Source organism: Rhinolophus sinicus, chromosome 13 (genome assembly GCF_057876585.1).
Source record: "Rhinolophus sinicus isolate RSI-liver-muscle chromosome 13, RSI-T2T, whole genome shotgun sequence".
NCBI classification, from domain to species: Eukaryota; Metazoa; Chordata; class Mammalia; order Chiroptera; family Rhinolophidae; genus Rhinolophus; species Rhinolophus sinicus.
Window position 1 is genome coordinate 42,985,826 of NC_142513.1, and position 16,413 is coordinate 43,002,238.

Genomic DNA, 16,413 nt, shown 5'->3' on the forward strand with positions numbered 1-16,413 from the left:
TTTAATCTGTAACATATGTGAAGTTTAATCATTAAGCAATGAATTTTTTTTCTGAGGTCTGTATGGTGAATATCAATGAATATAATATTTTTTGAGCTGAATGAAATGCCCAAGACTGATCTCTCAAGATTTAATTACCCACTTAAAAGGCCCTAGAGTTCTTGAAGGAAGAAGCCTGGAGACCCATAGATCATGCTCCTTGATGGTAGCTGTGCATTCAAAGGCAAGCAGAAGAAAAGCCAGTACCTTAGGATCAGCTCTATCTGGAATTTTGGAGTGAGAGACCACAGATTGGAGACCTAAGTCCCACCTCCATTTATTGTTGCCCATTGTAGATGCCACAATTCCAAGGTGACTTACGTCCTGATAAAAATGATGATGATGATGACGACTAAATATAGTAATAACATTAACTTCCAATTCATGAGTGTTTGCTATACCCTAGGCTCCATGTGAAGCATTTTAAATGAATTATTTCTAGTTTCCACATCATTCACTTATTCAATCATTCATTTATTCTTTTAATGAGTTTTTATTGCACATCTCCTGACAGCCAGGCCTTGGCTGAGTTCATAGCAGTAAATGAATCCCTCACAGAACTGATGCTGCAGTGGAATGGGGAAATTGACAGTAGCCTATGCAGAAATAAGCAGTAATCACGCCGCGAGATTTGTGAACAAGGTCACAGAACAGAAATGGAGAAGTGAAGAGTGGTCCTACCTTAGATAAAATCATCAGGAAAGGCTTTTCTAAGGAGATGCCATCTGAGCTAAAGCTGAAAGGACATGGAGGAGCCACCCTGAGGGAACAGCAAGTGCCATTCCCTGAGGTAAGATAGAGTTTGGCAGGTGTGAGCAAAAGAAATGAGGCCAGTGTGGCTGGAGCGTAGCGCATGAGAGAGGTATAGTGGGAAGGTTGGGGGCTGATAGGAGTCGATGGATAGGATTCCATGCTTGGGACTTTGGATTTTTTTCGAAAGGAACTCATGGGAAGCACTAAAAGGTTAAAAGCTAGGTAGTGGTATAAGCCAATTTATGATTTTGAAAGATTCCTCCATTTGTAATCCAAGGTGGAAGAGTGTGAGCTTCCAATTAGAAAGCTCTTATAACTCAGCCAATAATGACAATGGTGTGGACCATTGGGTGGCAGGGGAGATGGAGGGCAATTAATGGTTAGGAATTTGAACATGACTGGCTGGTGAAGTCAACACAAGGGATGAGAGAAGAAAGGGTTTGGGCCTTAGAAACCTGGCTGTGAATAGACCGATGAGTAAGATGGGAAATTTGGGTGAGAAAGGGGTTTTAAGGATAAAATTCAAGAGATTTGATTTAGACATTAATTTTGAGATATTATTTGGACATCTAGTTTAAGATTTTAAGCAGGCAGATTAGATACAGGTCCATAACGCCTTACCCACAATTCAAGAACCCATAAATCAAAATCTGACCTGAATCAACATGAGGCTCTTGGCAGTCCCAGTTTATCCCTCTGGGAACGTTCATACATTTGAAGCAGAGCTATCAATGTGTTTGATTACAGGGTGATTCCCTGGACTCCACTAGTTTGCAATGTGCCAAGTGCACCAGATTAAATTTCTAAAATCCCCAAGCTTGAAACACTTTTGCCTCCACTCACCAGCCCCCAGGTTTCGCATAAGGATCTGTGGGTTTCTGTATAAGTCTTGAAAGTCAGTGGAAAGTACAATGCTGGAGATGCACGTTCGGACTTTGACCTTTAAGGGACAAGGAAAAAAAGCATAAATTTAGGAGATTCATGGTCACTCTCTGGAGTTTTAATGGAATTTTCAGCAAGAAAACCCTGACCCCTTAAAAACTCCAGTGTAACCTGAAAAATTGGTGGGAGGATCTAAGCTTTGCATAGGATAGCTCTACTGCCTAGCCCTGGGGACAAGTCAGATAAGCTTGGTGCCTAAATTCTGATTTGACAGGAGAAAGCATGCCTTCACACTCAAGATCATGATTTTAATCGTTCAGCCCAGCCTTTTGACCAGAATTTTCAGGCATTGCTTTTTTAATGATATATGGTTATTAATTATGGCTTAGAAATAATTTTATTTTCTAAATGTTTTTTATTTATTAAGACAGCATTAATTTTCCATGACACTCGAGGTATAAAAATGCCATGATTCTCTTTCTAAAAAAAAAAAAAAAAAATTAAATGCAGCTTGAGCTCTCACTCAGCAGCCTAGGTAAGAAATCCAGGGTCTGTTAGTTTTGGGGAAACCCTTATTTTGTCCTCTTCCACAGTTCCAGACAGTCTATGGGATAACTCAGTTGAGGGAAACAGAGACAGTTTTGTCTTCATCTGTTGGTGACTGGCCGTAGTTGGCATTGCTCTTAGATCAGGCCCCATGGTCGATATGAGGCTGGCCAGCCCTCCCTAAGCCATGTAAGCCAGCTGAGACCTTTGCTGCCCAGGTCCTGGCATTTGTTGTTGTACCTCCATACCCCACGCATCCACCGCCGCCCACCCATCCCATGGGATTTGCCAGTCTGGGTAGGAGTTGGAGTCATCTCTGGCCTTCCCCATCCATGGAACACTACCCTTTTCTACAGGGTGGGGGTTCATCTTTCCTGGGATGGGCCCCTCCAATCTTTGACCATTAAAGCCCTCAGCTTCCTCCCTGGACAGTCCCCTAATATTCTTCTTCCTCAAAGGTAAGAGAAAGGTGCACATTACTCCAAGTAAGTCTATAGCAGCACCATAAACACAAGACACCAGCAAGGTTTTCATTAAGCGCCCTCTTACAGACTAAACATATCAGGAAACACACAACAACAAGTTCTACAAATATTTGCTCATTAATAAGTTCTCAAAGTATAAAACAAAGTGTTTGATAGAATTATGACGCAAAGGGAGGGAGAGAAAAAGTTTTGAGGAAGGAAAACTATAGAGCATAAAGAATATTTTGAAACAAGTTTTGCAATATTCCAGGGGTTTCTCCAGTTGTTCAAAGGAATAGCACACAACACTGAAAACACAATCAAATTTATGTCTCTAAACTATCACCCAGTGAGATATTTTAGAAAAAGGTTAAAATAATGTCACTAAATTGAATAAACTTTAAGGGGTTTTTGATTTTTAACATATGCTTTTTTCCTCTAGGTAATTAAATTAATATGTCTAATGGTAGGACAATTTGAAAATACAGAAAATACTATAAAGAATAAAATTAATACTGCCTATTATCACATCACAGAGATAATCTTTGTGATATTTTGATGTTTTCCTTTCAGTTTTTGTCTCTAAATGCTGGCTCTGTATCTGTATTTCTGTATTTACATAGCTGAAGTATTACAGTATATTAAAGTTTGTGTTCTGTTTTTCTTTCAATATTCTCAGATTGTTACATCTCATTCTCAGGAAATATGCCTAAAAATTAAAGGAGGGTACCAATCAATTAGTTTTCACTGATCACTGGACAAGCTACCTCTCTCTTCCCTTAGCCAGTGCACACGTACTCTCAAGAAGCTCCATAGGTATAAAATAAGACTGACAAAAAAACGAATATAAACGTCATTTCTTGATGGCATCTGCAGAAACTATACCTTTTAACCATATCTCTCTCTAGGATGTTTCCTACTTTTCAGTTTTTTTGTAACTCTTTAATTAATTTCTGCCTTTATTTCTGATTTTTTAAGATACTTTGAAGTCAAGACTTAGAACAAAGAACATGAACATTTTAATTTAATTTTTCATTACAAGTTTTTCTCATAAAGTTTGTGATTTTAAAAGTTGGAAAATACAAAAAAGTAAAACAAATAAAACATAGATCACAAAATTCCTGTAACTCAGAGAAAATTACTGTCAGTACAAGGATTATTCCCATATGATTTTGTGAACATGTATTTATGCTTTTTTATTAATATTACTTACGGTTATATTGCGAGTACTTTCCCTTATCATAAAATATTATTTGAAAACATGATTTTAATGGCCCTCTCCCTTTCACACATTATAATATATTTAGCCATTTCCATTTCAATGTCTCTATTTAGGCTGTTTCCCAACTTTTCACTATCTCAAATACCATAGCCATAAACATCCCTATCTTGAGTCTATGAATCTCTTCTAGCGTAACCTCACCTCACGAATGAGGGCGCTGAAACCAAGACATGTAAAGAGGCTTCTTCAGGCTGCTGTCAGCATATTTGCATTTCCTGTGCAAACTGCAAAAAGGTGCTTCTTTGGGTGTTGGATCACAAAAACCTCCTCAGAATATCAATTAGAAAACAGTGCCTTTTCCTGGCACATCCTTGCCAGGAGCTTTGCTGGGTGAGCAAAGTGTGGGCTAGATTTGTGGGCCCACCTTCTTGGCCATGTGCTTTTGTTGCAGTAGACAACTATTCAACCTTACATGTTGTCGTTTCACATGTAATTTTTTACCCAAAGTCACAGAGCTAGTAAAAAACTGAGCTGGTTGGCAAATCCAAATCTGGCCAACTCAAAATCTGCTGCTCTTTTAGCTACCTTAAAACACCTTCCTGATCTGGTCAAGACCCAGGAGGCTAGGATTTTTATAGCTCTTTATAAGTGATATTCATGGCGTGGCACTGATTATACATTTCAGTTTTGAAAAAAAACCAGTAACCACAAGATTATCTAAACATTCTATTCAAGCAATTGCATATATTGTCTGGCTTTCTAATTTACCCAAATTTTCTGACATAAAAAGTTCCAAGTTATGGACTGAGATAAAAAAAAAAAAAATACTAACTGTGGTCTTTGGGATTCTCAGAAAATGTCCCCTCAGCCAATTCAACTGGGCAAAATGTTAAAAACGACAAACATCTTGAACACAACCTTAACCTTCATAATATGTAAAGTGAACAATTATAAGTCAATTGTTTTAGGAATCACTGCTGGTTTTGATAGCACACCAGGATGTTCTGTAATTTTATCCTAACCCAGTCATAGTTTTCCTTTCAAAATTTGGAAAGCAGCTTCTACCCAAAGGCAGACAGAGGATGGGAAAATGACAGTGAAGTGAAAACTGAACAGTTAATGTGTCCATTTTACATTCTTTAAACCAGTCCTTTCTGTTGCATATTTTGGCATATGTTTTTGAGACATATTTCAGTTGATCTTTGCAAAGTTTAAAGTTGATTCAAAGCCAGCTGTTCAAAAATAGACTGAGAAAACAATTGTAATTTTTCATCCCTCAATTTTTGTACAGAAACATAATTTTGAAATTGTTCTAGGCTGATGGTTGCCCCATTGAAAACTGGGTCAAAAATATGGCTGTGATTGAAAATCTTCTGGATTATAAAACAGAACCTAAACAACACCAAACAGGTAGAATCTGAAACAATCCTTCCAGGCTGACGTTGGCGTCAACTGGACTTCCTCTGCATTGTTTTTTAACTTTTTATTTTGAAATAATCTCAGGCTTAAATAAAAGTTTCTAAAATAGTACAAAGACTGTCTCTGTGTGTGTGTGTGTGTGTGTGTGTGTGTGTGTGTGTGTGTGTGTATTATTCCTGTCTCGTTTCCTTTTTGTAATAAAATGGAAACCAATTTAGTCAATTATTGTACAAAATCACCTTTCAACAGAAGCCTTAAGTGTAGCGTAGGACGTCTGTGTTAGCTGTCATCCTGTTGGAGTCTCCAGGCTTGTCTTCCTTCATCACATGAAAGCTATTCTGTTAAGTCCAGTGAATCCCTGGATTTCTTTGGAGTGGGTTCTAGCTCTCATATAAAACTCTTTGGGAATAGCCTCTTGTTCCTTTTACTTCTCCTTGAACCTGCATCTGTACTTGGGTTAACACTGACGTAAGATTTTTGTTCCACCATTTCTGATTTCCCTGTAATGCCTCCATCACTGACTAGTGAATACATGACTACACAAACAGTAATTTGGCTTAGAGACTCAGGATATTTATATTCAATTATATATATATATATATATATATATATATATATATATATATATATATAGAGAGAGAGAGAGAGAGAGAGAGAGAGAGAGAGAGAGAATAACATATACTACAGTATATGTTATTCGATATATATATATTATTGAATATATGTGTGTATATAGTATATATATATATATATATATACATATATAATACATATTTCACCCATATTCTCTAAATGTTAGCATTTTAACACATTTTCTTTATTGTTCTCTTTCTCGTTCTTCAGTGTATACTTTGTGAAAATAAGGATGTTCTCTTAGATAACCATGGTACAATATAAATATCAGGAAATTAATGTTAATACAATACTATTCTATTATCTTGTCTATAACCCTTATTCTAATTCTAATAATGGGACAAATGGACCACCTGAGTCCTAATGTGATGTCCTGATAAAAATACAGCATCATGTCTGTGATGTTCCTTCCAGTAATGCAGAAACTGCATCTAATCACGAGGAAACATCAGATAAACCTGGAATGAGGGGTACTCTAAATCATAACTGAACAGTACTCTTCAAAAGTGCCAGTGTCATGGATACAAAACAAATCAGTAACAACCTCAACGAAAACTAAAGGGAGAATCTGTTCCAAATGCACAGCCAGGGCAGCCCTTGTCAGTAGGGATTGTTTGTGTAGACGAAGATGAGCTTAATGATTTGATGAAGATTAACTTAATGGTTTACGAACTGCATGGGGTCCGAGGAAAGCAAATCCTCACTAATTCTTAAGAAACTTAACTGGCACTTACACAAACACATCCATACTGGGCCCCACGTGTGACAGCACAGACAGTTTTGACGAACATTTCAACCAGTCAAAAGTAAACTGTTACCCTGCTGGTGCAGCTGAGTGCCCGACGGTGAGGCCCAAGCCCTGCGCTGTGGCAGGGACCGCCCTCTCTGGCCCATCACCCAGCTCAGCCTGCAGTACACCAGGCTACGCCAGGTCTAGTTGTGCAATTAGAGCAAAAACATCCCAGTGACAGTACATAACACAGGAAGCAGAGGTTTTTTTCTCAGCACATTGAGAACCATATTTATACAGTTCAGTTAATAACCAGGAAGACATTTAGGGGCATTTATAGACCACTCAGTGAGATTTTCATTATGTGTTCTTTATATTATACAATTATGATAAGAAAAATAAAATATGATCCTTTTAGAAAAGTATTAAACATAGCATTTGTATTAATCTTCCACATAAGATAATTTCCAACTTTTTCTGTTTTTCTTCACACACACACGCACACACATACACACACACACACACACACACACTCCACTTTTAATGAGAAACTTGAACTTGCCCCTTTATTTTAACTTTATTCTAACTTTGTCAGATTTTATGCTTGATATGGCTTTGCGGAATTCCTCATCAGGGGCAGACCCAGGTTTCTTGGACTTGAGGTTTATACAATTGGTGGTGGAAGTGGGGAGAATTTAAGAGAATAGAAAATTGCAATTTCTATGTGTCAAGGACTGAAAGAATGATGAAGATTTATTTTGCAGGATGCGCACGCCTATTATAGCAGACATCCTGGAGCTAGTTTGGACAAAAGAGCACTTCAGCCACAAAAACATCAGTTTCTCATGTACTAGAAGACGGAACGTTGTGGCTGTGGCTGGAGTGACCCTAGGCAAAAGACCCTATAGGCCTCCCCACTCCCAGCTCCCAGGGCTGCACTTCCAGTCCTTGTTACAACCGCCCCCACTTTGCTCCTATGGGATTGCCCTGCAAGAGCAGATGGCCAGTGGGTAAGCATGAGCTTGGCTCATGTGGGAACTGCAGGACACATCAAATCCCTGTTTTCCCTGGACTACTGTCCTAAGGGCCCTAAGCAGGCTGCTTCTGGGTCAGATTCAACCAGCAACACTGAGGGGAAGAAATACAGCCCATTCCAGGAGAAGATATTTGTCAATGATACAGCTGATAAGGTTAATATCCAAAATTCATAAAACATTTATTCATCTCAACATGAAAAAAACAAGCAACCCAATTAAAAAATGGGCAGAGGACATGAAGAGACATTTCTCTAAAGAGGACATACAGACAACCAACAGACATATGCAAATATGCTCAACTTCACTAATCAGAGAAATGCAAATAAAAACCACAATGAGATATCACCTCACTCTGGTCAAAATGGCTATCATCAATAAATCAACAAACAACAAATGCTGGTGAGGTTGGAGAAAAGGGAACCCTGGTGCACTGTTGGTGGAATTGCAGATTGGTGTAGCCACTATGGGAATCAATATGGAGGTATCTCAAAAAACTGGAAATGGAACTACCTTATGACCCAGCAGTTCCACTCTTAGGTATTTATCCAGAGAAATCCAAGACGCTAATTTGAAAAAATAGAGCCACCCCTATGTTTATTGCAGTGCAATTTGCAATACCCAAAACTTGGAAACAACTGAAATGACCATTGGTAGATGACTGGATCAAGAAACTGTGGTACATTTATACAATGGAGTATTACGCAGCCATAAAGAAGAATGAAATCTTGCGATTTGCAATGATATGGATGGACCTAGAGAACATTATGCTGTAAATAAGTCAGTCAAAGAAAGACAAATGCCATGTGATCTCACTTATATGTGGAATCTAAAGAACTGAATAAATGGGCATAGTAAACAGAAATAGTCTCAGAAATATAGAGGAAATACTGATGGTTGCTAGATGGGAGGAGGTGGGGATGAGGGAAAACTGGAAGGGATTAGACCGCATGAATTGGTAACTACAATATTGCCACAGGGATATGAAAGATAGTTTGGGAAATATAATCAATAATGTTGTAAAGATTTTGTAGGGTGCCAGATGAGCACATGTCTTATTAGGGAGACCACTTCATGGAAGGTGTAAATGCTTGACCACTGCACTGTACACCTGAAGCTGAGGCTAAATAATATTGTATGTCAACTATAATTTAATATATATATAGTCACAGGATATGGAGTATAGTATAGGGAATAGAGTCAATGGAATTGTAATAGATATATATGATGTCAGAGGGGCAATCGATTGGGGGAGGGAGGTTATCACTTTGTGAGGGGCGAAATGTCTAACTATTGCATTGTTTTGTACACCTGAAACTAAAAAAAAAACACATACAGCTGATTCCCATTACACACTGGGTGGGAAGCTCTGCTATAGTGGCAAGGTGCTTTGTAATTGCAGAACGCTACATCAAAAATCATAGATAACGTACATGAAAGGGCTTTTAAAATTATCAAGTAGTCTCAGACAATTTTGGCATGGAAACTCTAAGAAGAAATACCCTTTGATGTTGAGAAAACAGCAGAGGAGCGGCAACAGAGTGAAAGGAACAAGTAGCTTTACTACAGATTGGCAAACTTTGCCAGTGAAAACAGAAATGGTATTTTACAGTAGTTTCACTTCTTCTTGCATTGAAGGGTATAAAGGACAGTATGTGACTTAGGATAAGTGTCTATGAGTTTGGGCAAATCACTTAGGTAAGTCTTTTGCATCTTTGGTAAAACCAGCTTTACATGAATTCCTATCTCACAGGTGTTCTGAAGATCAAATGTGAGAAATTCTTTGTAAATGGCTAGGAAAGGTTCGTGTTCATTTTTCTTTTTATGGGACTGTGGAAATGTCTAGTGTTTCAAGTTCACCTATAATATACCATCAATAAAAGCCACACATTTTTATGATTACAACTCATTTAATTCCAGAAAGAAACATCTTAACCAGTTTAATACCTTGAGGAATTGAGGGAATAATCCTAGTGGTCATTTTCATACAAGTTTACCTGAGTATCAAGATCATGCTAAAAGAGGAAAATATCGCAAAACACCACATAGTTACAGCCTTAAGCAAAAGGTATGGGTGAGAAAATGTTTGTATAGAGGATGGTTGAGTTCTTAACAAATTAATGGCACATACATATTTCGGGATTATTTCGTTTTATTTCATTTGTATATATTAGCAGTAACTATGGGGAGGGGGTCACTTTTCCCCTTTTATAACCTTTCTGGGTCTCAATCCAACTCCTACCCTACAGGCCTTCCACCCCCAAGCCATGCCTAAGATGGCTCCCCAATTTGCCATTCCCAAGGGGGGCCTCTGAGCTAGGTTCTCATTTCTCCCCATGTCAGCCTGGATTTATACAGCTTTCCTGCAGGGTTTCCTGCTCCATGCTGCTGCACACTGTTCTCTCTAACTTGACACGGTTTAATAGCTAACCTTCATATTTAAAATATTATGGATACAAAAAGAGGAAAATAAATAATTTCCAATAATGGGCTACTAAGACCTTGTGGCTGTGTCAGTCTGTAACTGCAGACCCATTGAAGTTGCTTCGGATATTTGCAGTGGAGCCTAAAGAGCTGGGTGGTTTTGCTTCCAAAAAGCCTTTGTGCAATTCTCCTTTTTCGGGTCTTAGGGTGAAGAAAATTTTTGGTGAGAATTTGGGTTAGAAACATAAAGCCAATGAGCTATAACACCTTCCCAAGGTTATTTCCCTTGCCGATAGTGAAGCGAAAGTGCAGGAACTCCATATTTTCATGAAACTTTTGTACATATATGTCACTAATCACCATCTAGAATGAAATAATAAATACAGCTTTCCTCCTTCCCTGTCAAGTTTTCAAGAATCTACCAGTAATTTAGCCAGATTTTCAATTGTCATGTTATAGGAAACCAAACACGAATGGAGAAAATAAAAGCATGAAAAAATGGAAATTTTTAAAAACAGTTTTTCAGTTTGAGGAAAAAATGTTTTACAAACACACACTTACATGAAGATAGAGATTAAAAAGGAAAACAGGTTTATTATGAATCAAATATATATTTTATATAGATACATTAATTTCCTTCAAATTCTTAAAACCTGTTGATATATATTTGTTTGATGTCTATGATCAAATTTTTGGCAGGAATGTTTGTGTGTATGCATTGTTAGAACTAGAAAAAATAAAATACTAAATTTGCATTAAATAGAATGAAATTATTTTTCTCCATTCAGTAATTGTTTTGCACTAGTTCTTTTGAAAGAATTTATATCTGCAACTTTATCTTTAGAAGTTTTAATTATTTCTTAATTTTACCACTTGATTTTGATGTGTTGTTGGCAATGGATTCAGATGGCAAGGGACAAGTTTAATCAATCGCAAGTGGCTTCTATAACCTTTAGTTTGGGAAGTAAATAGGAGAACAGAAACTCAGTGGCACATTCTCTTCTCTTTCAAACATATGTTCTTATTTAATAAATTCTCTCTCAAATAAAATAAGCCTGCAGTTATTGGTGGTCAGTTTCACGTAATAGGAGCTACTACAGTTTCCCATTAAAAAAAAAAAAAAAATACAAGGCTGCAATAAAACAAACAGTGAGTCACTTTATTGAGTATGAAGTAATAAAGTAGTGGTTATAATGATAACTTCTATGATGTGCCTTAGAGGAAAACAACCTTGATTTGTTACTTTTGGTTTGGGATGGGGGATTTCTTAGCTTAGTGGTAACAGAAAACCGATATGTAATCATTCCACCCCACTGCTCTGCGTTCTCATAGCAACTGGGAGATTTCACTCTCAGCAGTTATCACTGCCATAATTAATTAATAACTGTGCAATGTGTTATTTAATATCTCAGTCTTCTATAAGACTTTCTATACAGGCAAAAACTAAGCAGTTCAGGCATTTGAATGACTACATGTGTGTGGGAATGATTGGCATCCCTGTATAGGAGAAAGACAAAAACAATGGGAAGAAAGCAGAAGGAAAGTAAGAAAAAAGGGAAAGATAAAGAGAGAAAACCAGTGGGAAAGAAAGAAAGAAAGGAAAGACAAAGACAAGAAGAAAAGAAAAGAAAAAAGGAAGTAGGAATAGAAAAAGAGAATGAAAAGGATGGAAAGAAAGAAAGTTCTTATTTATTGGGAACCCACCATCTTGAAATTCTTCCAAGCTTGTTAAGTTTAATTTTCACAATATCTATATCAAATAGGTATTTCTAACTCTGCTTATCTTTTTAAGACAAGTTAACCACAGCACTAGTAAAGTGTTTCCAAAGCCTGTTTCCAAAATTCCTTTTGCTGCACCTTGCCGCGGGCATGAAACACAATACTCTTCCACAACCCCCAATATGCAGAGGCAGTAAATAAAAGCACAGGCATTTCAGCCATAAAATGCTGCTTGGTGCTGGATGGTGGGGATGTGTCCCGTCTCTGTGGGTTCACATTGCTGGGAACGCACAGGGTAACACAGCCCGAGTACCAGAGTTGAACACCGAGCATCATTACTCCTGGCAGGGACAATATTTTGCCAACAACCTGAGAACTGTTGTTGGACGTGGGTTCTAGTCCCCTGGAAGTGATACTGAACACCCAGGGAATTTATCTTAAAGACGCAATAATTCACGGCTGGATATTAACCAGATCTATGACATACAGTACTGCCACATCATCTTCGCATTTCTCTGGCTCTAACCCTGCCGAACGTTTCTAATACAGCAGGGGTGTTTGGTGAAATACGACTTTTCTGATTGAATGAATGCCTGCTGGCCTCCGGGCCTCCGTGGTAAACACCAGTTCAAGCACACTGTGGCTTATAATGAGGGGCGAATGCCAAAACCTCCAGATGACTTTGCAGCACACACGCCTTTGTTTGCAACCTCCCCTCCTTCACGGCCTCCACAGCCAAATTATCTCCATTTACTTTTCACCACATCTGACTGTAACCATAATTTTTGTATTGTGATTATCAGTGTTTTTGTCTGCCTTGCATTGTGCTGTTCTTTCTCTGTCTCTTTGCTTTCAGATGCCAAGCTACATTTGACTTTAAGGCAGTTTTATAGAAGGGAAGTTTTAAAGAAACATTTACTGTGTGGCAGGATTGATATAAACCCATTGGCTTGGAATAAAGTCCATACATACACCTTACTGCTTTGGTCCCCTCCTTTCTATTACCTTTTTTACTTTTTTTCTTTCTTTTTTTTTTTTGGTGTGTGTGGGGGGATGGCATCCTATTGCTAACATATTTCATTTTCTCCCAGTGTATTTTTCCAGTACTAAAGCACGCTTTTTTTAGGTCTACCTAGAAAATTTTCAGTTACATCATTTGCACAAATATGTTGATGTTAACATTGAAAAACCTCTTTGCTTGCAGTTGTATATTTTATTTGGCTAAAAATGGCTCATGTCTAATACATTACATGTCCTTTGGTGATACTATTTAAGCGAGAAATTCCAAAACTCACAAATACCGAATAGCCAAAAGTTCCAAAGCTGTGCATGAACACTAAACATGCAATATATCTCCTCCGTTTCCAAACAGAAATAGATTTCTTTCTGATTTGTTTGATAAATTTGACCCGAGATTTCCATTTGGAGTTATTGGAGTTCCTACTGTTTTTCTGCGTGTTGGTGGGCCAAGGCCTAATCACCCTGAAGCCCCACGGAGGCCATAAATTACAGCGATGAGGTGGAGCTTTGTATTCCTTCGGCTGCAGAAGAAGGCCATTTTGCCGCAGCCTATTTTGACAGGCATGAATTTAATTCATTGTTTTATGACAGATGGGAAAAGTGTACATGCTCATAGTACTGATTTATGGTCATTTGGGTCTGGAGGATTCTATAATTTGCAACTAATGTGAAAACAGATGGATAGACAGACACCAAAGGTTAGGCTGACCCGTGGGTTCTCTCCCCTGGTTACAAATGGCGTCCATATGCGTCCAATCTCTCTGGGTGAGGTCTTCGCAGGGACAGCCAGATCCTAGAGCTCCTTGCACTTTTTTTTTTTTTTCTAAGTCAGCGAAAGCAAAATTTGGGGAATGTTTCTAAGCCTCGATATTTCAAGAGTCATTCTGTGCCTTCTGAATGTGTGGGATTCTTCTTTTCTTTCTTTTTAAATTAAAAAGCACTTTTCTAAGGTTTACTTAATATCTTTATTATTATCCAAACAAGTAATACCATACATATAAAGGCATTGTTGGATGTTTTCATTTGAATTGACAAATTTATTTTAATAGAATGATTGATTGAAAATCAGCAATTGGGGAGTTTCAAAGGAAATACCTTGAGTTGGGGACAGACACGTATTTTTGTGAGAAATGTGTGTGCTTCAACAAATGAATTTCTACTTTACAAATTATTTTGTGTTTTTTAGAAAATAAATGGATTATCAAGTAAAATTACTTAATTGATTCTAAAAGTGTTTAATACATTTTCACCAAAGAGGAAATAGCAATGATCACAGCTCTTTTTGAAGAAAGAAATTTTAGACCTAGAGTAACAATGTAAATATATAGTTAATTTAGTTGAATTGGTACTTGTAATCTATTTAAAAAACATAATGTTAAGAAATTATGTATTTTATTATTGATTATCATGTTCAAGTGTTATAACATTATTATTATTAACTTGGTTTTATCACGTTTCAATATAAAAACTAAACAGGTCATTAATTTTAATTTGAAGATGGAGTAAAGTTGTGTTGAATTCCACTTCATTTTGAAAATTGGATTTGCAGATTGCTATTTCCTAAATTAAGAGTACAAAATTCAGATACGATTAAGGGATGTTTTAGTTTTGACCAATAAAACTTTTGAGAACAAAAATCAGAAGACATAGTGTTTTACAATGTTAAAATATTGCTTTATTTTTATTCTGTTTTAAAATTACACTTTAACTAATCCAATGGCTACTCCTGAGGATTCACCAACACAAAAAAATGTCTATGTTGGTCCAATAAGCAGGATATTTGCAACTTCATATGGTGCTATGAAGAAAGCAGTATTTAACCTCATTTGACTCTTTGACCTTCATACATTTACCCTTGGAAAGAAAAATTTAAGTGACTGATAACTAATTTTAATTGGCATCTAAAAATTAAACCATGCATACCAAATGAGTGTTTTCTTATAGCTGTGGTCTACTTAACTATGAGCTCATCTTTACTAAAAGAAAATCACGTGCACATATTTTTTCACTTTTCACTTCCTGAAGATCTGGGGATACCATTTCTATTTTAGACAATAGCTATAACCACCACCTCATTGCTATGTCAGATGTTGGTGGAAGAGTCATGTGAAAGCTTATGAAATGAGAAAGACCAATATGTGACCTTAAAGACTTTCTCTTGGTCCCTATTTTAGTATTTGTTTAGAGTTCAAACTGTCAGTATAAGAACAGTGTTATTCATAGTCATTTGACATCAAAACAGGCACCAGGGACTTTCTTTTATTATGTATTTTTTGGAGTGGTTGTGGTGAATTCCATTTAGCTACTCAATTCAATTGCATAGAAAGGGCCCTATTTTTACCCCATGAGCCCTGGGAAATGGAAGGAGGCAGCCATTGGGCCACCTGGTTGAGGCATCATCCATCCTTGCTCCCAGGCATCCTACACCTACACCTGTCCCTGCCTGCACCTCACTTTCTTTCCTCTTCCAGAACTCTGTCTTCATTTAGTCAACAGTGCCAGGTGCTAGGGTTGGATAGTGATCAATAGCTCAGGACTCCTGCTCTTGTGGAGTGCACAGTCTTCTTCGCAGAATTAATCTCTCTCGGCATTCCCCGAATTCCTTAGCGCATATCTCTCCCAAGCAATTAGCCTGTTCAGTTATTATATCTTTTAGTTATTCATACCTTTCTCTTTTACTAGGAACCAAACTTGATTATATTAACTTTTAAAATTCTATTATCTACTTCAGTGCCTGGAACATACCAGTTGTTCAGTAAAAGTTAATTGAAAGTTGAATATGTAAAAGAAAATTTATTCTTAAGTCAACTATATAATGATTTAAATCAGTCAGGATGCAGATTATAAAGAAATTAAGTCAATCCATAACATACACATAGTTATAAAATGATTTCAGAGAAGTATTTACTATATGTGAAGACACCAATTCTATGAATTAAATTTTAAAAAATTTAAACTATCACCATATAATGAGCATTTTAATATATCATTGTCTTAGTAATTAAAACAACAATGGGATAATATGTCTGGTATCAAATTCACATAGACTTCTAAAATGACAATATGCAGGTGGTGAGGCTGGAGTTTGATTGGAATGTTTACATTGCTGCTGGTAGCAATTTTTGTGTGCATATACTCTGGAAAAATGATAAAATAATTGAAGAGTATTAGACTGTTTGGATGCTTTGATCTAGGAGTTTCTTTTCAAAATATTTATCCAAATGGAATAGAGAAGGGATCAAAAATTAAAATATAATATGTTGCAGGTATATTTTATAAGACTAAAAAGCATGGAAATGCAAAAATGTTCAACAATGAGGATGATTGGCTAAATTAGGGTTTATTCCTGGGATGGAACACTATTAACTCAGTGCAGTGGGGCTTTGGAGACCTTGCATGGCAGTCATTGGTGCACTTTGCCAAATGTTTTCGGCTCCCTACCTCCGGGGCATGTGGGAGGCTCATACTTCCTGGACACCTTGCATTTGGGTGGGGCCCAGGGACTGCCTGACAATGAGTCATGAGTAG